Here is a 27,268-nt window from a genome sequence, read left to right as displayed (position 1 = left end):
TCTTTGGGGTTGAATTATCCACCGAAAATGCGTGTTTTCGCCCACTTTATTGTTGTCCATGTCTTTAAGGCTTCTTGGGTAGGCTTCGGCAATGTTCCATTGTTCAGTTTTTATGGATTTAACCCGGTTCGATCAAGTAAATTCGCCTACGCATATAGTTTCAGCTTCAGTGACAAATAAGAATTCGTTGTATAACATTCGTGTGCTATATTGACATGAATGAATAATAGCTAAGTCTGCAATATCATATTGTAATTCACATTTATCGTGCACTGCGGTACTCTTACTTTGGCTGAAATTTCACCCTGTCTACTATAGTGTGACCGATGTATCTCAAATGTGTCGCAAAAATACGACACATTATGAAGTTGTCACGATACTGGTTTATAATTTCTTTCATGTCACGTCAAATGCACAATTGTACATTGTACGTAGCCTATATGTACAAAATATATCGGGCCTATTCCGCACAGCATTAGTGTATAACCACAATATAATGCAGGTTAAGGGTATTTAGAGCTGGGAATACTAGAAGGAGTTAAATTTCAGCCACATACTTATATGAGCAGTACGCAATATGGGCGTAGCAAGAATTCAAATTAGAATGGAACACCAGGTTACGTCACGGAACAATCATTGAATTGGGCGAAAGAGGGACTAAATTGGGCAAAGTTTCCTGGTTATTTTCATATCTATATTGATGTGTTATTCACTATTTGGTAGCTTTATGAATTGCACACTAAGCCTAACCGACAATTCGCATACAGCTTTCGGATCGTATCAATGGTTCGATCTATGAAGATAAATCTAGTACTGGAAGACTTTTTGAAGCTTATTACGATGCAATCTGCAGCTTCACAGCTATCAAATCCATATTTCCGATAAATCAATTATTATACATACAAATATTCCGGAGATCCTTAACTTCAATATAGTTATTACATCAGTGAGTCAATTGTCACATCATAATGGAATATACAAACCGTCGTCACCAGAACAGCTGCTGCTATGTTTGGCTACAGCTATGTAAAATGTTTCGTTATATACCGTATTTCCGCGCTTAAGAGACCAGACTGGCTATCGACTGACCGTATTAGTCGTCGTGAATCTGTGAAGAAAGCCTCTTTCGAGATTGAAAATATCTGGATGGTGAGTTACATTTCGTATCTGTACTATTGTAGTATAGAACATTTGTTCCGTTGCGTTTCCAGTACAGATCCGATTCCTGTTGCTCAGTGTCGCAGCTGTACTGAACAGAATTATATGTAGCAAGTTGGAATTTTAAACGTACCGGTAGTGACGAATGACGATACATTGAATTCACATAAATTGTTGTATCACCAGTACCGATACCAATCTCCAAGACACAGTAGCTCAATGTCTCTAATGGAGATACTGTTGACAGGTCCAGCATTAGCTATGATTATAAACTACGGTAATTTGGGTTTGTGCGACATCGTTTGTAAGGGCATTGAGAAAAAAATCGACTCGATTGTCGTTATATTGATTACCAAAGCACATCACGACCTGTTTAAGTGTAAAGGGTAGCCTACCACTGACTATGCAGAGCTATGTTTATAGGCCTATCACCCTGTCATTATCACTGAGCTATATACACATTATATGTTATGTTATGTTATGGTAGGAAGGTAAACATATTATCTATTCTACTTCAGACTTGCATGGGCAAAGATCGCAAATTTGGGGCTCTTGAAGAATGAAATTATCGATTTCTCCTCATGAGAAAACAAGTGTAACATACAAACAGCAAAGGGCTGAAGCATATGAAGCAATGGTATCTAAGGTGAGCAATGGACATTTGATGAAAGCTTTCGATCCCCGTAAATAGGGGCCAGTAAATGTTAATGATATTATGACATGGGTGAAAATATGACGATGCTATATTGCTATCACTATGAATATGAGAGACTTGACTAGGAACAGGCTTACCTCATTGAACATATTTTGCAGTGACCAACTCAGACTATCTGTTAAGAGTATGTGACCCATCAACCAGACTACTTCTTTTGAAACTACTTCTCTGAGTTCTGTTCATATATTTATTTTAATTTGAAGCAGCTTGACATGGATTTGACATAACCATTTCTATATGCTTGTCATTGAGTAGAAATTGACATCTATTGCTTGAGTAGCAATGCGCACTACTGCGGTCAACTCGGTGTGCAACAATGCACGGATTAGCTGGGTCTTCAATGTTTTGACCAATATGAAGAGGCAAACATAGCCTTGCCAAAGTTTATCAAACTATCCTTTCGATCAATATAAACAAATCATAATACATGCACTTCTTGACTCATGATATGACATACACACGATCTGTGCATATGCACAAATCTGCTTTTTGTTAGATTCAAGGACTGATTGCTATTAGTAGCAGACTCTTACTCTGTGAATGTGAAATCAAATATGTTGTTGGTGAGTAATATACTATGCGTAGGATAGTTACAAAATTGTACTTTAACCCTTTTGAAATCTGGTCAGTTTTCGCGAAACTGACCATCACTTTTCAAATTCATACCGTGACCTCTGCAAGACTTAACTCGGGGCTGTTTCAGTTTAAAAGTGGGCGGACTATATCCCTCTACCGTTTCCGCCCTCGATCGACACCCCAAGACATGTCTAGGGTTTTGTATAAGACTAAATTAAATAAACAAACTTTTTCTCTAAAAAATCTCTTTCTTTCTCTCATTCTTCAAGACTGACCCCCAGGATAGCGCCAGAGAGTCAAAAATGATGCATGAGTGCGTAGCCACCGTTGCCTGGTTTCAAACAAGCCGTCAACCTTGGCCGTAAACCATGCCGCTCGCCAGTTATCGAAAAATCAAAAATACATGAAAAATTTACATATGGGCGTGGTCAGTAAGTGGTCACTATGGTCAACTTCAAGATCAATACCGAATCGGACCCCGACCACCCAGTTAATGGCATGAAACAACGTGGTATACTTTGTCTTGTCGTATCCAGCCATTTGCAGGCATGGCAAACCAGTTTATGACTCATATTCGGTCACGAACTTAACTATGTTCTGGAAAATCACCGAAGCGTGACCGCAATTACCAAACCCCTTCAGAATACTTCCAAGAACAAGTTTTGATGTTTGAGACGGTGAAAAATTACACAGAACACCGTAAAAGTCGACTTCTAATGTTCTGGCAGAATGTCTGCCTAGATTTCCCACTCGGAAAATATCTGGAAATTTTTGGTGATAACCACTTTTTTCTGCATGCGTATTTTCGGCCGAACTCCTTATGTAAGATCGTCGGTGCTCGAAAATTGTCATGCCTTATGCCTTCGAATTAGGTATCATATAAATCAGAAGATTGCTAGCTTTCCCTACAAACAAAAATGAAGCCTATAGGACGTAGACAAATAAAGATAGGGCCAGATGAAGTTGACCGATTCCGTATACGGAATCAGATTTTAAAAGGGTTAACTCGCTTATTTACAAGCATAAAGCAAGTCAAGGCTACAACATCAGTACACATTTCGGATGTCGTGGGCCTTTCGAATCCAATCCAAATTGTCAACTAAACGTTTACCGTATGCCTCATGGTTATTTTTTCAATTTTAGGATGCTGCTATACAAGCTAATATCATGGAATTTCAACCAAATCGTAAAGGATCGTTATCAAACAGCTTATATTCCAAGGTAATCATTATCATTCAGCTAATTTGCAAATTTCCATGTATAGGCTAAGGCAGTGGTTCCCAACGTGGGCGATATCGCCCCCCAGGGGGCGATTTGGCGGTCTAGGGGAGCGAAAATGACGAAGGGGGCGAAAATGGACAGAGGGGGCGACGGGGGGCGAAAATAGGAAGGTGCGATAGGGGGGCGATGACGCGTCAAAACGGCTGACCTTTTTTTTTTAGTCAACCCACGGAAATTTAGTTACAAAAGTGTGTCAAATTAGACATCGAGCCGAAAATTTGACCTTTTTTTTTGAAGAGCTTCTTGGAGGTACAGAACTTCAATATACAATTAAATAGTATATTCATATTGAAATGAACCCGAATATTTTCGGCTGACACTCGTCACCTTTTTTTTAGTCAACCCGCCGGTGATTACAGTTTGTATGCCCAATTTTCGGTACACAAAATTTTGGGGGCGATGATCGGTGTTGACCTTGAAAAGGGGGCGATGGGTCGAAAAAGGTTGGGAACCACTGGGCCAAGGCAAGTCAAGGTTTCCTAATCAGACCTGTATCTGCGGTCGCTTTGAATCCGTTCTGAAAGTCAATATTGCCCAACTAGAAAACGTTTCGTGTTTTGGATTAATACCAAGTAGTCAAATTTAAACCAAGTCCATGCATCTCTTTCTCTGATTATTTTTTAAATTTTAGGATGCTGCTTAAAGACTGCATGCTCCAAGAGCAAGATTATATCACTGGAACTGACCGAGTTTAGGAGTATGCTGCGACAACTGAAAGACTCGTTATCAAGCCAGCAGGTATGAAAACTTTGTTAACGACACCTGATGTCAACTTTCGTAGTCGCATATATGAAGTAAACCAAAGCAGAGATGGTCAAAGTTACTAGCGTTGCTACTCAAGTCGATGTAGAAATACCCCGTCAATTTATACTCGATTACAAGTAGATGCAACAGTTCCCAATACAAGTCAAAACTACGTCAAGTGGAAGTAGAATACGAAATGTCGGAAAAATAGTCAAGTATGGTAAGTAGTTTTTCGGAAGTTTGTACTTTGAAAATTGCAATATGAATCTTCGCGACTAATATAAAATTACTAATGGCATATGACACTACACTACTAACAGGAACAATCTTCAAAGATATATTCAGTTATTCCTGGCACAGGTTGTGTTGCTAGACTTGGACAACTAGATATTCCAGTTGTCTAATTATACTAATTGAAGCTATTCTAATTTGTGAAATGTTTCTATGCTCTAATTCTAATTCTAATCGAATTTATGAAATCTTTCTATGGTCTACGGTAATTTTAATTCTAATCTAATGTCTGGGTTTCCTGAAAAGGCTACAGGAGAACCGTAGAATGCGAGACGAGCCAAACTTGCGGTGCAGGAGGGGTGTTCAAAAATGAATTTTTATTCTCAAATTCTACTCGCTACTTGATAAAATTGTTAGGTTACCTTATTGAAGCTTGCGCACTAAATTTGGTTTGATTCCAACCAGCAGCCGCATTGCTACTGGAGAAGAAAGTTATTTTATTTATTATTTAAAAATTAGTAAAAAAATTCAACTGTTCACCCATGAAATTGTAAGGTTGTCTATAGAAACGATGCCCACCAAATTTGCCTCAAATCAAACCAACCGAAGCGGAGTTATTGATTTCGAAAAATTTGGATTTGAATAAAATAGTATTTACGGTGGGCACAACAGTCATAAATGATTAAAGAATCGTTCACCGTAAATACTATTTTATTAAAATCCAAAATTTTGTGACGGCAATAACTCCGCTTCCACTGGTTGGAATTGAGCCAAATCGGTTGAGCATTGTTGCTATAGACAACCTAACAATTTAATGGGGTGAACAGAAAATTTTAAATCTTTTTTCGTTCATTTTCATATAATAAATAAAAAACTTTCTTCTCCTGTAGCAATGCGGCTACTAGTTGGAATCAAACCAAATTTGGTGTGAAGGCTTCAATTAGGTAACCTAACAATTCTATCGAGTAGCCAGTAGATTTGAAAGAAAAAGTCATTTTTGAACACCCCTACTGTACAGTAGAAATTTGCTATTCTCATGCACATAAGATGAACTATGATTTGATGATAACGGAGTTTGATTCAACTTTTGGCGATTTCAGTAATTCTAATTCTAATCTAATTTGAAAAAAACTGTTAGCTATATTTATAATTTTAATCTAATTTCCAACTGTGTAGCTCAAATTCTAATTCTAATCTAATTCGAAAAAAAACTTGTAGTTGTACTATAATTCCAATCCAATTTGGAAAAAGGGAACGTTTTCTAGTTGTCCAAGTCTGCCTGTTACATGCGGTTTGCATGAAAACTATCCATCAATTTCCATCTTGTCGATGCCTAATTGCCCACACGTACAGTGATCGTGTGTGAACATGTTTCCTATATTGGTAAGTTCACCCTATCGGACCACAGTCTGTGCTGCAATTCCTTAGCAAGTGTAACATCTGATTTTTTGTAAGTACTTTGTGAAAATATATATACTTTGTAATGGCTTCTATTTTTGTGGTCTTTCATTAAGTTATGCATGTTAGCATATGTGCCTGTTATTTGGGTTGTGAATATGCATTTTGATTTCAGGATGATGCCACAAGATCTTGCTGAAGATAGTGACTCAGCCTTCGCCGTACAAGAGCGTTTTTCGGAAACCTGGAGGAGGCGACTTCCCAATACTACATGGGCAATGTTCTTCGAGCAGTATTTTCAGTGAATTTTTTCTCCGTCGCTGGGATCTCTGTTTTTGTTATTTCACGAAATATGTTTCCATTTTATGTTATTATGGTTCAATTGATATCGAATATATGCAATCAAGAAAGTTTATTTGCAATAGCGTGCCATTTGGAAGAAGATGCAGGATTTCAAGTGGGGTGTATATATTGAAATTCCGCCCCAATCAATTCTAATGGCTAGGGTGAGATATCCGATATACACCGCAAGGAATGGGGTGGATTCTGGTCATTCACACCGGCAGGGTTACGTAAGTTCTGTTTTCGTGTACCACCTTTTGGGGTGTGTATAACCACTCTTTTCGCTAAGAGTGTATATACACAAGGAATGCCAAAATAACCAAAAAAAATTGATCAACTGCAATGAAAATCATAGCGTCGCTAATGGCGGGTGCCCCGTCTACAAGGACGAGGCAAAAATTCATTTGAATCGTCAAAGAGAGGGCAAACCTCTCATTCCTCGAAGCGAGGCGTCACGTACGTACATGGGATTTGGTATCCGCTTCCTTGCTTCTTAAACAATGTCAAAACAGTCATACGCCCACAAAGTCTCGATCAAAAGCAAATCGTTGAAAGCCTCTCACTACAGAAATTCTTTGAACAGCAATACTCTGTCAGATTGTCTTGGTGAATACAATCGCTGAGCACTCACTCTCGCCGCGCACCCACTCATTAGCTCCTAAGCTACGCTCTCGTTTCGCCAGACAGCCTTGTTGCGTCACTATACCACTCTTCATAACATTGAAAAATTCGAGGCAGATTGTGGGGGTTCCAGGGCCATGAGCGATATAAAATTTATATTTTCGTAATAAGTACAGCGGCAGCTTTCGATTGATACCCGTTTTATCAAATTTGATGCTCGACAAGCCGGTCAAAAATTACCGTCAAATGTGACGCAGACCAATTTCACTGAGCCGTGAGATTTGCTAGTGTCCACACCATATAGGACACAATGATTTAACTGTCCTTTATCTGAATTTGGTTCGTTTTTCTCATCAACTCTTAATTGTTCTGTTTGGTCTGATTGATTGATTAATTTAATTCAGTGGTTCTTAACCTTGTCCGAAGCGCCCCCCCCCCAAGGGGCGATTTGGATTTAGAAGGGGGGGAGCTGGACTCAGAGGGGCGGTATGGGGGCGCTGAAGAAAAATCGAAGAATAGATGGTATAGTAGGGACATATACGAATAATGAGTTCTCAATGCAAATGAACATTCGAAACAAGCTGTCAACTCTCGAAATTTTTCTTCGCGCTCCGCGTGTAATATATTCCGACCGTGTTAGAAGTGTGTTATAATTGTTGCTGAATGAATTGCACGAACTTTTAGATCGTAAATTACCCGTTAAAACAGTCTCGTCACGCTTGTTAGGGCTGTTTTCAACAAAATGCTTCGAACTAGGTATTGTATTCTGCAGCGCACAGCTTGTTGAAATCGAAGAGGCAGGCAGTGTAGGCCCTACCACTTTTGAGAGTGAGAGCCCTTTGTACATTAAAGATGCTTTAATGCTGTTTGGCGAAAATGATTAACTAAATACAGTTATATTTGGGACCAATGCAAAATTAAATCGTCAAAATATTTATTCCCCGTATCACGAAGGATCATATCGTTTAGTGTTTTGACCCACAACCTCTCATGAACATAACCTCTCATGAACATTATGTAATACCGGTTGCTTTGTTTGGAATATACTCATGTTAAAGTTAATAACTGGGGGCTGGGGACTGGGGGCTGGGGACAGCACTAAGTCACACAAAGCAATAAAACAAAGCATACTGCAATCATCTTTCCAGTATTGCCAATCGCAGAGGTGAATTCGGGATATTTACATCGGGCTCGAACCGAATGATACCAAAATAGGGGGGGCGGACCACGAAATTTCTTAAGGGGGCGCTGGACCAAAAAAGGTTAAGAACCACTGATTTAATTGTTGCGTCGTCTGTGGTCCACAGGTATTTTCTACCGTACTGTTTCTTACGCTCCAACTATCGGACGAGCAACCACCATTTCGACTGTCGCTCCGCGCAGGACCAGGCTGTTCAATATTGTTCAATTGGACCGCTTGTTTACATTCGAGAATACAAAGAAGACCGATACGCAACGGTTGCCTAGTTTACATTACCAAGATTTAGCAGCCTACAGCAGACAGGATTCGACGCCTGATAAATTAGGACTCATTGGAACTGCAGTGCCGCGTCGAAACAAACGGTACAAGAAGCCCGACAATATAATTACAGTATCATATATCTCTTTTGAAAATCATTTGTAGCCCATAAAAAGTTATTAGAGCTTCTTGAAGGTACAGAACATCAATATACAATTAAATAGTATATTCATATTTGAATAAACCCGAATATTTTCGGCTGACACTCGTCAGGGCTAATCGTCAGCAACTAGTACAGAATTGAAAACAACATTGTTAGGGCTGGGCATAATGATTCGAGTAATCTAATCTGAATCGAGTATTAATTGTGATGATTCGAGTCGAGTAGTATAATACGGTGGCGAGATAGCGCAGTGGTACAATCCGCGGATGCAACACTAATGGGCGCGGGTTCGAGTCCGACCGAGGTCGACTTCCGAATTCCGATACCTAAGTGTTGGAGGTTAATCTAGGCTCCACCTCCAAAAATCAATCGTTTTTCAAAGTGGGTGGAAATGGGACCAGTCCAAGGTAGATGGATGTAAACATCCTTGGCTGTTCGTTCGTTCGGCTCAGTTGACTTTTCTGCATTGAATTGCGTTAATTTCCACTCTATGCCACGGCTGATGACGTGTGATGACGTTATCAGGTAAGATTTTGCGGATGTTGTCAAGTTCTAAACTCAGTTTGTTACCCATTTAGCTAAGACAGTTTGTTACCCACTTAGCTAAGACACGCTGAGCTTCTGGCTTTTACGACTAAGCTCCCGTTTGTGTGTATCATCTGACAATTGTCAAGGCGTCATAAAATATCGAAATTAGTCCAGTAATGATTATGTTATCATTACATGGAGATCGTCAATATACAATTGAATAATAGAATAATATATTCATGTTGAATAAACCCGTATATTTAGGGCCGACGCTGGTCAGCCAGGGATATATTCCGTCAGCAACTAATACACAATTCACAATAACTTCTATCTTACAAGCGTGAAATTTCGAATATTCGAGGCATACGGATTATGTTATCGTATTGTCTGGTGCTCGATGATAGGTCTTCCTTCATCTCTTTCTCCGTACATGTGCGGTAGTTCAACAAGTAGAGGCCATTTTTCAAGGTTCCGGTTGCAATGGTTTGCCCGTCACATTGATTAGAAATTCGGAATTGCTCCGAGTTGAAAATAGCTTCATAGCTATTATTGGCAACAAATGCTCGTATAGAAAATAGAGTTGTTGGCAGGTCTGGTACGTACAGTGCATTCTGTAAATTGGCAATGCCGTATTCTTCGCCATTTCGGTATAAAACGATACGAATAGTTCCTTTCCATTCGGCAAAAATAAAATTTCCATCAGCTATTTCAATTTCCTTGTGGCAAGGTTCAAGGCTGAGGAATAATTCCTTCCTGGGACTCCCGTGAAAAGATGCCCCGCTATCACACACGATTTGTCGTCGAAAATCCGATAAACCTGTCGAGGATTGATCGATGTAAGTTCTTCGGACTCCAGCAAGCCATTTGACGTGGGTCGAGTTACTTTCGGATCCGAGGCTTTTGCAATGAATATTATTTGCAGCTGAATATAACATGCTGTGTTTCTGCTGTGCTTCTCCGATGCTTTTATTTATTCAGTTATTGATGTCGTTGATGTGCGTTACACCTAGACAGACACTGGAATGATAAAACAAATGCAACGATGTCAGCAAATTACAGATGATCAGCTGAAATCTAAAGCAAGGCCTGCACAAACTATCGACACAAACCACTGGATTTTCAAATTGCGCAATCATATAACTATAGCTATTCAGCTTTGAAAATTGACTTGAATTGCTCAAAACAACAGTGGTCAGTTGACCGCAAAGTAACTAAATTGGTGGTGTATATACAAGTCTGTCCAGAAGTAACGAACTACATTGGTAACCGCAATGGAACCTTGATAAATATTTGCTCGAACCTTTTGAGCAAATGAAATTATATTCTAATTGTGTGGCCCACGTATGGCCCACGTAGACTTATTCGGTAAATTTAACTAAAACTTGATGCGGCCACAATACCACATGTTCGTACTCCACCTCAATTGAATCGCAGAGCCGACTGTTTCGCGTAGATATATCCATGCGTTCCACGAGAGCGGTAGAAAAATCTCATGATATCCACGTGATGCAAATTGCCATGTGGTTAAGTAGTGTAACAGCAGGGAGGCGAGTATACAGCAGCTGTGAATTATCTCTTGCATTGCACACTGCACTGTCTAAAGCTTGGTAACAGCAGGGAGCTTATTGTACACCAGCTGTGAATTTCGTCTTGCAATGAATCGCAAAGCGAAGCAAGAGGGTCTGGTGTATCCCACAACAGTCTTGCGCATCACAGTCCTGTTCCCTGCCGCATGCAAATGATCGGGCAGCGAATATAGGCGCTGAAATCTGTGTAATCTTGACAGTGAATGTTGAGGTCGGTATAAATCAAACACAAAACTTCTATTCCAAAAGATGATTGACGGAATATGATGAGCGCGTAGGGAATGAAGGAAGATGTATGTGAGAAAAAAGGGTTTATAACACTGCTATACTCAACGAATCTTCACAAACCTGTAATCCGAAATAACTAAGTAAGCGATTGAATATATACGGATAAAGGAAAACGCTGATCGATAATGATGATTCGATCAATCCGCGTGGTAATTGAATTGAAACCAAATGAAATGCTGATCCGTTCAGTCGTTAACATGACTTCCCAATAGTCATTTGTTCCATTGATTCTATTTATTGTCATCTACTGCTATATCGTTTGAACCGGGTAAATTTACAAGTTTCTGGCCACAGCAACATTGGCTAAAATCGATCACAATTACTCGAAGCAAATGAGATTGCACTCCTATTATAAAAGACACCGGCAATTGCTGCTCAGTATGTGTGAACGAGAAGTGATGCGTGTTTACACGCCTTGATGTTATAATTGCCTGGAATCACAGAGGTCGCAATATATTTCAACAAACACACTATACACGATGACAATCAAACCACTGGATTTTAAAATTGCGCAACTACAACAGGGGTCGGCAACCGTTCTTGTGCGGCGTGAAGAAACATGTCACTTTCGAAATTATTATCATCTAGCGTGTCAAACATATACTTACTGTCGTGATTATATTTCGTTTCAATGAAGGAATTCTAACAACTGCTTGTCTGAAGTTGGCAATGGCATCGGTTATGCCAGTGGTTCTCCAAGTATGGACGCGAAAGGTACAAATTCTGATCGTCACCCCACCAGAGCTATTATTTAATGTACGTAATATTTATTGCAAAAATATATTTGCGCTAAGAACGATATTCTGTGGTTGCTTTTGTAGTTTCCGAATTCAGTGTATTCAGTTCGGTATCATAGCCAATAAGTGACACGCGCACCAACGTTGTTACGACGGTGTGACTTGATCATGAAACATGTGCCCGCCGCTGTAGAATGGATTGATGACACTGTCAGGGCATGGTACGGTATGGAATGGGAAATTTCGATACTACATACCCGCCTGGATCGTCCCATGTACCATATTTACATTTCCATACCATAGCAACATTCTTCCATACCATATTTGATACTTTTTCCATACTTTTACAGTTGACCAACCTCTCTGATACTGTTCAAATTTTGATGTGTGGAAATTTTCCAGCGGTATTTTCTAATTATTTCGGATGAAGTGATCCGTTTAAACAGCCCTCATGCACCAATCCCATCCCCAATTTCATATGTCAGCGATGTAGGTTGCCTAATCATCGAAAACTGTACCGAACATATAAGCGGAATTATTTTGGAAGCACAACAGAGCTCTCATGACATGTGCAACTAGTGTGGCAACACACTGCGAGCAGTAATATGGAGAATTCATCTTCTTATAACATCTACAAAATTACATTAAACATCCACAAAATTACATTAAACAAAGGTATTGTCCCGTTCGATTATATATCTTGGAATACAATTTTACATCGCAACAATCATTATTGATTTTGGGGCAGCGGATCAACTATATTCGATTCCTACACCAGTGTGAAGGTCATACTTATTGTCTCCATTAGCCAATGTCAGGGGGTCCATTCTTCTAATCAGATTTAATGAAGTTACAATTCGTGTTGGAGTTACGGTTGCATTTAAAACTAACGGTGTAAATACTTTCCAAAATACATGTTGTATGAGCCTACGGACAATTACCACCCGATTTAGTCAACGTATAACGATATGGGATGGTTGAAGCCCTCAAAATAGCCGGTTCAACAGTTATAGATCTGAGCTATATTTACCCTAAATTTGCAAGCCAGTCCATTATAACGTCACAATTGAATATTCGAGACGTCATGGCTTAAAAACATGTTTCGAATTAGGGCCTTGTTTTGAACATTTTTGTTTTTAATTAGTTTTTATTTCGAATGCAACCCTAGTTGAAGGCCGACAGAGTGTCGCGCCGCTCCGAGACAAGCTGCATATTTTTTAATTACAATGATGCTTATGTCAAATAGATGTTACGTGATGATCATTCGAGTAAAGCGCAAGAAAAGACACTCAAATTTCAACAAATTGATATTGATACTCATGTAACGGCGACACTCATAAAGTCTATGATTTTGAAACTATTTTTGGTAGTTTAGGTACTATAAGCGAAATGTAAGTTGTAACGTGACAACGGTCGAATATCATTCGTTTTATTATATTCAGATTAGAATAATTATAGGTAATAAATAGTGTTTGCGGTGAGGTTCATGTTCGCGTTCTGTGTGTGAACCTCAGGTTCTGCACTGTGAACCTTTTTCATATATTACAATTTTCACTTCATTATAACATCATTTGATTGAAATAGATTGCATTTCAACTGCGAGAACTCTATGGTCGTATGGATGGCGCTGGCAGCATAAAATAATCAACAGTAAACGAGCACGCACCTTGACAATCTCAAAAATTTAACTCGCTTCGTTACAAAAGTTTGCTCGAAATATCCAGTTTTCCGATAGTGAATTTTTAGCGACTCTCTGCTGAGAGCTTGACCCGCATCACAGAACATCAAGAGCGAAATACACTGCATGTAGTCAGCGAACGAATCTTATTCAACCAATCAATGAAATTGATATCGTTGTCTGATGTAAAAATTCTAGCTGGCTGGCGTAGGGGGTCAATCTTGACTTCATATATTTATTGTATCATAAAACCGAATTAGGTGCGATTGGGGTATCGGCTACTGCTGTTCAACTTGTTAATGGGGTAATGTCGGTAGCAAGTATATCGAAACCCGTTTTACGCTCTACTCCAGTGGTTCTCAACCTTTTTTAGACACGCCCCCTTTATGATAGTGAAAAATTTCGCGCCTCCTTATCGTCATTTCACAAAATCCAACCGGGATGCTGTCAACCCCAACAGATTTTTTGATGGCATGGGGGTTATAACTGCTGAGAGAATTAAAAAATATGAAATCGGTGTATATATAGAGAAACACGTGTGAATCGGAGGTGAATCGCGCGAGGTGGGAAATTTTTTTTCAGTTGATCGCTTCTTCGCGCCCCCTTCAGAGCTTCAACGCCTCCAGGTTGAGAACCACTGCTCTACTCGATAGCAACGTAGCAATACCGAGACGCGCAATAAATACATTGTCCGGTCAGGCCTAGACCGTTAGGCGTAAGCCTATACTCCCTTGTGAGTCCTCGTCAAAATTGTTGGCAAAGTCACTGAAGATATTGATCTTCTGGAATTATTATGTCATTTGAATTCCCCAGTTGATACATTTGTCGACGTTTAAAACGTCAATATGCACTTCAGCATTGTGGTATTATGTGGCTAGGTATCGATTACATTTATATAGACCAGTGGTTCTTAACCTTTTTTCCTCCAGCACCCCCTTTCAAAAATTATCGTGCTCCAGCGCCCCCCAACCTCATATTGTAAGGAATGTAATAAAGACAATGACTAAGAGTGACGGCCGTAACAACACTTCGTTAACCCCCCTAAAAACGATTGCCTTGCGCACCCATAGCGTGATAAACCAAACTTCTGAGGGCTTCGCCCCCAAGAACGCCGTAGCGTGATTTCGATGGTAGGTAATGTTTGTGCGGCCCGGTCGCCCTAAGGTACCAAAATTTTCTATAATGCCTGAATGAATAGGTGGTAATTACGTGTATAAGTCGCTATAAACTTTTTATCCTCTCAGCCCACGTAATCAGATTTACCAGTAGCGCTGAGTGAGCTGTTGTATGGGTAAATAAAGGGCACGTAATTATTAATTAAACATATTCGGGCGTGCCCGTAGGTACAATTAATTAGTTACCAGGGCCGTAACAGCACTTCGTCAGCCCCCCCCCCCCGAAAAAAACGTTGGTCTTGGCCCCCCCATCGGGTGATAAGCCAGACTTCTGGGGGGCTTCGCCCCCAGACCCTCCTTCGGCTATCCGCTATTTGCTGACACTAGTCATCTACACTGGGTGTCCGTTTACTGAGCCAGCTATGCTCGCCTGGACGCGCGAAGCGCGAAAAATTTAAATAATTAATGATTGAATTGGTCAATATGATCGGGAATTGCATGTATATTGATATCAATTTTTATCCTCTCTCTGCTCACGTAAACAGATTTACCGGTAGAGCTGAGTGATGTGTAATTGAAAAGGTAGGACCCCTCAATAATAATGATACATCTTCGGGCGTATACCCGTTGGCAGGAACGAAACGGCACTTCGTCAGCCCCCATGAAAAAACTTGGGTCTTGGGCTCCCATAGGGTGATAAACCGACCGCCCCCATCACGTTGTTCGCTTTAGCCACGAAATCAGCTGTACTGTTTAGCGAGCCAGTGCGAAGCGCAAAAACTTTCGATAATTCATGATAAAATCGGTCAGTAAGATCGGGAATTGCATATATATTGCAATCAATTTCTTGTCCTCTCTGCTCACGTTACCAGATTTACCGTTAGAGGTGAGTGAGGTGCAATGTTCCCTTTAAGCTGCGCACGTGCGCAGTGCTGACACGGTCTCTGCGCACAGAAAATCTACGTTGCGCACAACAAATCCGAAGTTATGACCTTTTTTTAGTCGTTACGCACTGTTATCCAAGGGTCTGCGCAGTGAGTTGTTGAGTGTGCGCAGACTCGTCAAAACGTAGAGCGAACATTGTGAGGTGTCTTGGAAACTGTAGGGCCCGTAACTAATAATTAAACATATTCGGCGGGCGAACCCGTTGGTATGACTTCGTTGCATTATGTTATTTCGTGACCTCCTGTCTTCTATATATCTAAAATATAGAATCGCACAACAGGGATATCGCCCAACAGGAATATCTAGCTTTAGATATCCCTTTCGCCCAATCGTACTAACCTAAAAGACGCACACGATTTCAAATTGGGATTTCTTCACTGGCATGTAATTTTTCCCTGCCAGATGGAATTCGTCTTCTGGGGTTCAGATTGCGAAGACAATAACATTCGGTGCCAGTCATTTAGGCGCCCATGGACAACTAAACCTATATGTCGAAGTTTTCGGTGTTAATGTGCCCTGAATACTCATTAGGGATATGTCCCACCAGCACATCATCTACTGCGAAGCTATTTTTCTCCAGCGCCCCCCATATCGCCCCCTGAGCGTTTCCGCCCCCTTCAAAATCAAATTAAGAACCACTGATATAGACCATCACTGAAGTGTAGGGTTGGAATTAGTAATATGAGGTCACGTGGCGTCATGAGGTTCACGTTCGCGTTTATTAATTTATGCAACTGTTTCAAATCTTTTTCGCGCCGTGCGCGATTTAATCTTACCAGATATCATGATTATTGGATACCCTTGTACCCTTCCCCTGACAAAACACACACACGTTACCGCGCCACGACGCACCAAGACATATGAGGTTATAGGCCATATAACATTCGACACCGAGAAGTGTGCCAGAACGAGCAGCAGCGAGAATACCTTGGCCGAAAAGGACTGCTCTTGTTCTGACAGAAAACTTCGATATATATATATATAATGTATAATTGGACAAAGGCGCTAAATAGCTGTCGCCGAATGACCCTGTCCTGGCGATCTGAACCCCACAAGACAAATGCCATCTCGAAGGGAAAAATTAGTGGCCAGTAAAGAAATACCAATTTGAAACCGTGTGCGTCTTTTAGTTTGAAAGTTTGAGCGATTTAATTATCGTTTGACATAGCCGATAAGAAGAGGTCACGAATTATCATCATGTAACTAAGGCATTATACCAACGGGTCCGCCCGATGATGTTTCATGATATTTTAGGAGTCGTACCTTTTCCAACACACCTCGCCCAGCTCTATTATACCAGTAAATCTGATTACGTGAACAGAGAGAGGATAAATAATATATAGCAATATGTATGCAATTCACGATAATATTGACCGATTCCATCATGAATTATAGAAAGTTTTTGCGCTTGGCGCATTTAGGCGAAATCAGCTAACTCACTAAACAACACAGCCAAATGTTTATCTGGGCTCCATCGCGACGAAGTGCTGTTACGGTCCTGATTGGAAATTTCCAAGCACTTGAGAGCACTTGCTTGATTTACCATACTTGCGTATTTCCATATTCCACACCGAAATTTCGTTCCATACCAGACTTCCTTAACATAACATTACATACAATGTCCTGCACAAAGTGGCCATATCAATATCGAAGGTTTTGGCCGCCAATCATTTTAAGGAGTGCACTTCACAGAGTCACAGGTTTCCCGCATGTCCTACTTGAAAACACCCAGGGCCAAAATACCAGGTTCTAATAGGGTCGGGCTCCCAGCCTGTTCAGAGCGGACCCGAAGACTAAAAGCATCCCATCTTAGCAGCCATTACGTTCTCTCATAATTGCTGACACGTTTGGAGTCATTGCTGTAAAGTAAGTGTATTTTGTAGTTATTGGATGTATTGTCCACCAGGAATGGTGTGAACGTGTGAAGTTCACGTTTGCGTTCTGAAGGTGAACCTCAAAAATTTAGAGGTTCACGTTCGCAAACGAGCCTTGAAATTTAGAGATTCACGTTCACGAACGAACCTTGAAATTTAGGGGTTCACGTTCACAAACGAACCTTGAAATTTAGAGGCTCACGTTCACAGCGAGCCTTTAAATTTACTGGCTGGCGTATTCAAACGAACCTTGGCATAAGTTCTGCACTGTGCATGTGCACCCTTTCATGTATTACAATTTTTCACGCCATTATAACATCTTTGGTTGAGGTTCTTTCTTTTCAACTTCGGACCACTCACTGCACGATGCTGGTAGCACAAAAAAAGCAACGCTAAACGGGCGTGCACCTTGCCAACGCTAAACGGGCATGCACCTTGCCAATCTCAAATATTCTACTTGCTTTGTTACAAGTAGGGCTGGGCACAATGATTCGAGTACTCGAATCTGAATCGAGTATAATTTTAATGATTCGAGTCGAGTAGTAAAAGACGATATTTTCGAGTACTGAAATTATACTCTCCTCGCCGCTGCAAGGTAATTTATCAGCGAGAATTATAGTTTCGATACTAATTTTCACTGTCGAAGCCTTGAAACCTGGACTGGCCGTATCGTAACATATGAAACATATAGTACAAAGCTACGAACGTTACTGGAAATAACTCATTTCCAAAGTCATGATCATCTCACAACATTGTCACCAAATGCCATGAAATCGGCATGGTCGAAAAATACCAAAGTATCTTTCATGTGATGGATAACAGGAATAATCGTCTTTATGGTCGCATAAAAGGAACATATTTGAACTTTGACATATCACATTCTGTTGTGACGTCATAATGAATGATACTCGATTACTCGACTCGACTCGAAGCATTTTGCGTGATTCAGAATCGAATCACTCAGGTACTCGATTTTGCCCAGCCCTAGTTACAAGTTTGATCGAAATATTCAGCTTTCCGTTTGTGAATATATTTAGTGACTCTATGCTGTGAGCTTGACCCGCACTTGAGACCTGCAGTCACACAACATCTAGATTCCAGATCAGGTCACACAACCCCTAGATTCCAGATCAATGGTTCGTAACCTTTTTTCCTCCAACACCCTCTTTCATAAATTGCGTAGGCCTGCCCCCACGTTTTGAAGATTGTAGTAAAAAACAATGGGTAAGAGAAGACCGGTCAGTCTTTTCAGGTTAAGACTTTACTATTGGGAGTATTTCGCGCTGGCATCGCGAGTGAGGACCACCCGACTAATAAACGATACATATGTGCTATATTCTTGATCGAATTTATGTCTTTACATAACCACCCTCGGGTACGGGCTGATATATCTGATTCGAGTCCGATGTATACAACCCGAATTCACATCTGTGATTGGCAATACGGGAAAGTTATTTATATCGGGTTTTATATTATTGCTTTGTACGACTGACTATCTTTGCTCACTCGCACGCTGAGCTTCTGCTTCACGACAAAGCTATGACTTAACTACTGTCAAGAGACATAAAATACAGAAATTAGTTCAGTAATCCTTTTATTGACATAGTTATATAATTATCGTTACTATACAACTGAAAATATATTCCTGTTCGAATATACCGAAATGTTTTTGGCTGACACTCTTGTAACGAACTATACGTTCTATATCAGGTGCGTGCATTCCGTGCAATTTCGAAATCGAGGCAAACGGTTTCGCTATTTCTGTTCCTCGATGATAGGCCTTCCTCCATCTCCCTCTCCGTGCACGTGCGATAGTCCAACATGTATTGGCCATTCTTCAATGTTCCGGTTGCAATGGTCTGCCCGTCGCTTCGATTCCAAATCAGGCACTGGTCCGAGTTAAATATAACTTCATAGTTGTTATTGGCAGTAAATGCTCGGACAGAAAATAGAGTTGTCGACAACGCCGGTATGTACAGTGCATTTCGTAAATTGGCCATCCCATACTCTTCGCCATTTCTGTATACAACGATCCGAAGAGTTCCTTTCCATTCGGCAGCAAGAACTCTTCCATCAGCTATTTCAACTTTCTCGTTGCAAGGTCTTAGGTTGAGAAATAATTCCTTCCTCGGACTCACATGAAAAGATGCGCCGCTATCACACAGGATTCCAAAAAAATCTGTCGGCGAGTGATGGGTGTAATTTCTTCGGAATCCAGCACGCGATTTGGCGTGGGCTGAGTCACTCGCTGATCCGCGGCTTTTGCAAGGATTATTTCTTGCTGCTGAATATAACATGGTGTGCTTGTCTGATGCTTCTACTCTACTCTTGAGTTATTGATAGTGTGGACGTCCTTACACCTGGGCGGACATTGAGATGATAAAACAAATAACACGATGTTAACAGAGTGGAGATTATTAAGTCTTCTGCACCACGAACGTGATGCCGTACACCGACCGGATTTTACAGGAATTTCGCACACGACAAGCAAATTACGGATGATCCGCAGCGAATCCTAGGTGAAATCTGAAGCAAAAGCTTGCACAAACTTCTGACACAAACCACTGGATCTTCAAAATGCACAACCATAACTATAGTTATACTCAGCTCGGAAAATCAAAACAACAGTAGGCTATTCAATTGACCGTAAAAAATCTAAATTGGTAGTTTATATACAAGTCTGTCCACACTGTCCTGAAGTAATGAAACACGCTGGTAACCACAATGGAATCTTGGTAAATATTAACTCTAAAGCAGTGCTTTTCAACCTTTTTGAACTTCATTCGCACTCTTTTTTGAAAATAAATTTCATTCGCACATGCCAACCGAAAATTGTTATACAAAAAGAAGATGAAGATACTTAGGAATGCTCTGTTCAGATGCGCAACAAATTGGCTACAATAGCAGGGTTGTAATGACTCGACTCAAGTCAGACTCGAGTCACGATTTTCTGATGATCCGACTTGATTCGAGTCATTTTCTCAAAATACGGAAATGACTCGACTCGAGTCAATATGTGTATTGGCTCGACGTGGACTCGAGTCCTTACGCATGACTCGAGACCCAGACGGCCAAGAGCGAGGTTTCATTGTAATTTCTAAGAGTAGTAAAGTATAACCAACCTATTGGGAGTTCGTCTATTGGTACTGGTACTTGAAAGTGCGACCAGAAACTATTAAAAGTGAGGAAAATTAGTATATTATAAATGCGAACCATTCGATATCACCAAACAGAGTGGCACTGGTACTTGAAAGTGCGACCAGAAACTATTATAAGTGAGGAAAATTAGTATATTATTAATGCGAACCATTCAATATCACCGAACAGAGTTATAACAGTGGGTTTAACCGGACTTTATCTGAAAACTGAGCCGTAACCACAATGACTTGGACTCGTACTCGAGTCATACATGACTCGGACTCGAACCTCTGCTCGATGAATTGGAATCGGACATGACTAGGTGGCGAATTGAAAAAAACTAAAAAAAGTGAGATTGACTTGTGACTCGGAGCCTTGTGACTTGGTTACAACCCTGTACTATAGCTTTAGGCCATGAAGTGTCTCATTGAAAAGGCAACTCTTTTCCCTCGTTTTGATTTACACTATTTCACTAAAACGCTTCTCGACCGAACAAGTTATTGTTGGATTTTGTACATCAACGCTGCTTGGATGGCCAGGTTAATAACTATAGCTTGTTAGACTACCACCAAAATCTGAATTTTTATGTCATCTCGGGACCCGAGCCTCACCCATGAAAACGAAATCCTCTTAGTATCACAGTAGCCTACTATGCTACGATTTTACATTTTTTATTTTACATACAGAACGCACACACCACAGTTCTACCCAATACAGCTCTTTAAAATATGTCTGGCGTACGTAATTTCTAATTGGGGTGAAGTTAATTCCTCTGCGCGTCGCACTTGAACTACTGTCTACTAAGATTACGAAAACAGGACTATTCCGTATCGAAAGGTTTGGCCATCAAGCGGTCATTTCGGGCCAAGGTATTGTCGCTGATGTTTTGACACCGTATTTTAGCTGCGGCACTGCATTTTATCAGCGGTATGTTGGCCAAAACTTAACTTCATGTCTTCATGTGCCCCGATGCATAAGGAGTTGACTTTGAAATGAATGAGTCTCATAGGCCTGAAATTGCTCGTTGCACACCCCTACGCCTACACTAGTTCATCCCAATGGTCTTCGGGCACATTTTCCAGAAGAAAAAACAAACATTCGGACGAATCTTATCATGAATTCAAACCAAAGGCCGGCTGATTCTCATGATCAAACCATATTTTCTGCATGTTTCGATTATTGCCTACAGTACCCAGTACAGTACTTAAGATATGTAAAAACTCTCGCAGGATTTTTGCAATATATTACATACATATTAAAAGATAGCTCTCGCACCGTGTCGACATAAAATTATACCCATGCGGTCCATACTTTAACAACCCTTGAAGGGGTAAAAATTTGCGTTACAGTAAATTGCAAATGTGAGTCTGTAATGACGGTATTTAGTACTATCCTCGTGCCTCGCACTTATCAAATAGACATTACGAAAATATGATGAAAGTTTAGCGAAAGAAAGCAAAGTGAATTCGACGTCATTTTTCCGGCCTGTCGCAAGCTCTGACAGGCCGATACACTGTATATGTCTGCCTGCAGCTTCACCAGCTTCCAAACCAGGTTTTTGATTACGTAATAATTATAGTGCGAAAATATTTATTCACTAAGGCTTGTTAGAGCTATGATTAGTGGTGTTTCAATGTTAAACAAGTGTTTACAATTGCGTCCCAACTACAACAGTTACAATGCCATTGAATTTCCTATTAGGTTTATTTGAAATATTCCACGTCAGATAAATTAACAATTATTCGACGATTTTCATTTGCACCATTCGCACCACCTTCGTCATTCGCACCAGTGAGAACCGTCAAACAGGTTGAAAAACACTGAACTAAAGCATGATGCGGCCACAATCCAACATGTTCGACGACAGTCGCTTACTCGACCTCAACTGATACGCATAGCCGACTGTTCATCGCATATATTTCCATGCGCTTCCATGAAAGAAGTAAAACTAGCTCTGTATATCCAGGCGAGGTAAATTGCCATCTGTTAAAGTACGATATCAGTAGGGAGGCGATTATACAGCAGCTGTGAATTAGCTCTTGCACTGCACAGTGCACACTGTACCGTCTAAAGCTTGGTGACAGCTGGGAGCTTATTATACACCAGCTGTGATTTTTTTTACAATGAATCCCAAAGCGAGGCAAGGCGGTCTGGTGAATCCCACGACAGTCTGCGTATCACAGCACTGTTCTCCGTTGCACTATAAATGATCGGGTGGCTACTAGCATAGCCCTTATAAATAAAGGCTATGCTACTTGTAAGGCGCTGGAATCTGTCTAATCTTGACAGTGAATATTTAAGGTCGGTATAGATCAAACGCAACCTTTTGACCCGAAAGACGCTTGACAGAATATAATGACCAAGCAAGAAAATGAGCCCGCGTGGTCCTGGGAAAATAGGACTAAAAACAATGCTTTATTCAACGAATCTTCCTTAACGTACAGAACTTCAACATACACTTGCATAGTATATTGATTGATATTGAAATCAACCGGAATATTTTCGGCTGACACTTGGCAGGGGCAATATTCATATACATTATACCAGTGGTTCTCAACTGGAGGTCCGCGAAGCATTTTCAGGGGGTCCGCGAAGCCTCCAAATTTGGAAAATGATTGAAACCTTAATTTGTATTTTTTAAATGAGAGAAATCACTCAACTGATAACAACAGAATGGCCGTCTGAGAAGTAATATCCTACCGTGTATACTCATTTTAATTGCCAAATTGCCAATAACCTTCTGATACAAACATATACTGTTCAGAGATGTTTTGTCGGGGTTTGTTGAAAAAATAAAAAGTTGAAGTAGTAAGGTCAATCAGGACGACAAGATTTGAAGTTGTCAGTCCCAGCAAATTAGTGAAACAGCCGTTTAAAATAGAAATTACAACTCTCTTGATCTGTTCAAATAGACGAATTAACACCTCGCCAAGGAATCCACTTTTCAAGAATCGCTTCACGATGAGCTGCTATAGATCGGAATGTCTAGCTTGTAAGTTCAATAAAAAATATGTTTCTCAAATTTGGTGTCATGTATGTTGTAACCATACCGAAAGGTGTCGTTATGCATTAATATTACATTCGCCACCACCTATCTTTGTGGAAATGGATTTCCGTGCTCGTTCACACAAATCGAAGGCTCGGAATTTCGAGACACAACCATATATTGCAGGGAATGCAGCTGCAAAAGTCGGTTTGAATTTTAAAAAGGTATTCCAAATTAAACATATGTTATGGTGATATTTTCAAGAAAAGTCATTTTGTTGCTGTTTATTACTTCTCTACAGTTCTTTCTTGCACGAGACTGTCTGGCGAAACGAGAGAGTAGCTCAAAAGCAAAAGAGCCAGACAGCATTGTTGCGTCCCAATGCGAATCTCCATAACAATGAAAAATTCGAGGACGATTGTGGGAGTTCCAGGGCCACGAGCAAAATAAAATTTATGTTTCCGTAATCAGCGCAGAGTAAGCTTTCGATTGATATCCGTTTTACCAAATCTAATGCTCGGCAAGCCGGTCAAAAATGACCGTCAAATTGCCTGTAGCCAAATGGAAATTGTGACGTGAATCAATTTCACTGAGCCGTGAGATTTGCTTGTGTCGACACCATACAGGACACTATGGTGCAAGTGTCAAAAAGTAGCCTATAATTCGCATAGGACAAATTTACGTAAAACTGCGGATACTATTAAACAAACTTTGATAAATTCCGACACTTGGCAGTATAATAGAGGTTATGGCAAATATCAGTCACATTTCTTTCGAAGGATACCGAACAATCAGGTTAGTGACCTTCAAAAGAAACTTCAATAGAAACACGTTATAACAGTATATATATTGGTAATGAATTGGGTAATAACAAATAGAATAAGCTCGGTAGAATATTTTGAAACATGAACCAGGAAATGAAACATATGTTTTAGGTATAATGTAGATTGAAGTCCGTGCAGTATCTCGATATGTTATACAGGAAATGTGGTATATGATATGATGTGTGTATATGAAATATCGAGAGAAAATAATACGCGTTTATATATGCATGGAATACAGCGTAAAATATTCATTCAGTCAATTCGACATTTTCACTAAACTTCAATAAAAATTACAAGTGGTGGAGACAGAAACAAGAAAGTTGTCCGTGTGATTTGGTATACGGGTGTACCAGACAGACTCTGCGAGGTGGTACGTCAGCGTCGCGAGTAGATGGTGTTGTAACGACATATGATTATATAATAGAACAATAGTTCGATATATCCCTGAGTTGTGATTGCATACTCACATTCGACCAAATCTGTCAAATCACAAAGTTTTTCGTTGCACTCATCGCGACTATCCACTGACGATGTTTCCATGAATGCAGTGGTTTATTTTAATTCATATAAAATGAATTTGGCGGACTTTTGGATTGTTAAAACATTCTCGTCACGCTAGCTACTCCAAGTCGTTTCGACACCTCCCTATCTTTTCATTGTATCGCCGTTTGTGATGTTTTGACATGATGACAATGTTAATAAACGAATACTTATACTGATTACTCGGGTTATTTTCCACAAAATGTTTTCAACTAGGTATTGTATCCTGCAGTGCATTGCGTGTCAAAATCGAAAAGGCACTGTACTGTACAACTTTTGAGAGTTATACCCTTTGTACGTTAAAGATATTTTGAAGCGTTTTGGCTGAAGTGATTAACTAAATATACTTGTATTTGAGAGCTACAAAATTACATCGTCAGAATCTTTCTTCATTGTATCATAAAGGATGATACTGCTTAGTGTTGTTACCGCCATTTATGTTAAAGTTAAGAGCTTGATGCAGTACTAAATTGAATGTGAGGAAATCTCCACCAAATTCTAAGTTGCTTTAGCAGTCGCACAAAGCTATACAGCAAACCCAAATACAATAAATTTCCCCGCATTGCCAATCGCAGAGGAGAATTCGGGATGTGTACATCGATCTGGAACCAAATGTTATGAGCCCGATGGCCTTACCCGATGGTTGTTATAATAACCTGGATTTGATCCCGAAAATATAACATACAATTATACCGTTAATTAGTCGAGGGTTCTAATAGTGAGTTATCAATCCGAAACCGGAATTCAACCGCTTACCCATTGTTTTACTACAGTCCTAAAAATAGGGAGGCGCCAGACCCAGGACAATTTTTGAAAGGATGCGCTGGAGAAAAAAGGTTAAGAACCACTGATCTAGGCCAAACCAAGCAATGTATTCGGCGTCTGAGTGCTGCTGCGTTGGTGTTGAGCAGAGTGTAAAACTGGTTTCACCGCATTAACAAGTTATACAGCAGTAGCCAACACTCCAATCGCACGGATTTGGTTTTTATGATACAATAAACATATGAAATCGAGATGGACCCAGTACGCTTGCTAGATTATTTCACATTAGACAACAATATCAATTCCATTGATTGGTTGAATAAGCATCGTTCGCTGACCTTCATGTAGCGTATTCCGCTCTTGATATTGTGTGATTGCGGGTCACGCTCACAGCAGAGAGTCCACAAACAGAAAGCTGGATATTTTGAGCAAACTTTTGTAACAAAAGAAGTAAAATTATTGAGATTGCCAAGGTACATGCTCTGTTAGTGTTAATTTTTATGCTGCCAGCACCATCCATAGAGTGGCCCGCAGTTGAAGTGGAATAAATTTCAACCAACGATATTATGATGACGTGAAAATTGTATTATATGAAAAAGGCTCAGAGTGCAGAACCTACCAAGATTCGTTTGTGAACGTGAACCTCTAAATTTCTGAGGTTCACACACGGAACGCCAACGTGATCCTCACGTGCACATCATCCCTAATATATAATATCGAAGCACATATCATTAAAGGAAGTTTCTCGTATTACATTTACGAATCGTGCATTTTTCGTAATCAACTTAAGGGGAGATTTTGTTTCACCGGTCCACAATTTTTGTTTACAAAAAGGTTTAAAACCACCGCTACAGATTACTGGTGCGTAACGTGAACTGCACTTTAAAATATAAATTCAACACCAATAGAAAGCATGAGTATTTTTGGCAAATCATTGTGAGTTGTGCTGTTTCCCTTCAGATCCCAGTTCAGAAATGCATGATTTCACCCCGTGGAATGTGTCAGCGTATTGTTTGATCGTATTGTTTGATCGAAACGCAATAGCATGATAATAATTGCTTGATTGCATATGAGCTTATAAATATTGGAGATGGCATTTGCATTTCCGAATTCAACCCCAGCGTACGCCATTGCACACGACGTACCAAACCAAAAGTGACAATTTGACTACTGATCGGGCCCAATTAAGAGCAACCAATGGTGACTAAGACGAGCGTATCATCGCAAATCATATGAATGAGTCGATTGTTCGTCTTGACCAATGTTCCCTCTAATTTTTCAAGAGTCGTACACGATTTCAAATTGGTATTTCTTAACTGGAAAATAACGTTCCCTCGATATGGCATTTGTCTTGTTGTGGGACTCGGATCGCCAGGACAGGAACAGAACATTCGGCGCCAGCCATTTACATTTACACATATATTTGTATATATCGAAGTTTTCAGTCAGCACCGGGGCAGTCTTTTTCGCCCAAGGTTTTCTCGCTGCTGATCGTTCTGGCGCACTTCTTGGATTCGCATGTTATATAGCCTTTAACTTCCTATGTCTTGGCGCGTCATGGTGCGGTAATGGCCGAAGC

General features: G+C 40.3%; 2 long non-coding RNA genes across 3 annotated transcripts in view; one reads left to right on the top strand and one right to left on the bottom strand.

Moving 5' to 3' along the window:
* Positions 1-27,268, bottom strand: part of LOC145435518 (uncharacterized) — a 446,234-nt gene that overhangs the window by 322,866 nt on the left and 96,100 nt on the right. The window lies entirely within an intron of this gene.
* Positions 901-6,513, top strand: LOC145435461 (uncharacterized). 2 transcript variants are annotated; one of them, XR_013913851.1, is made up of 5 exons: positions 901-1,149; positions 1,677-1,804; positions 3,593-3,670; positions 4,362-4,468; positions 6,279-6,513. It is a non-coding gene; the product is annotated as an uncharacterized LOC145435461 (long non-coding RNA). The 2 variants fall into 2 exon arrangements; XR_013913852.1 differs by having other exon boundaries at positions 4,069-4,468.

Source organism: Botryllus schlosseri, chromosome 3 (assembly GCF_051294905.1).
Source record: "Botryllus schlosseri isolate E-star chromosome 3, Bs_hap1, whole genome shotgun sequence".
In the NCBI taxonomy this organism is placed as follows: domain Eukaryota; kingdom Metazoa; phylum Chordata; class Ascidiacea; order Stolidobranchia; family Styelidae; genus Botryllus; species Botryllus schlosseri.
Note: the sequence above shows the minus strand (reverse complement) of the source record. Positions and strands in the feature narration are given on the sequence as shown.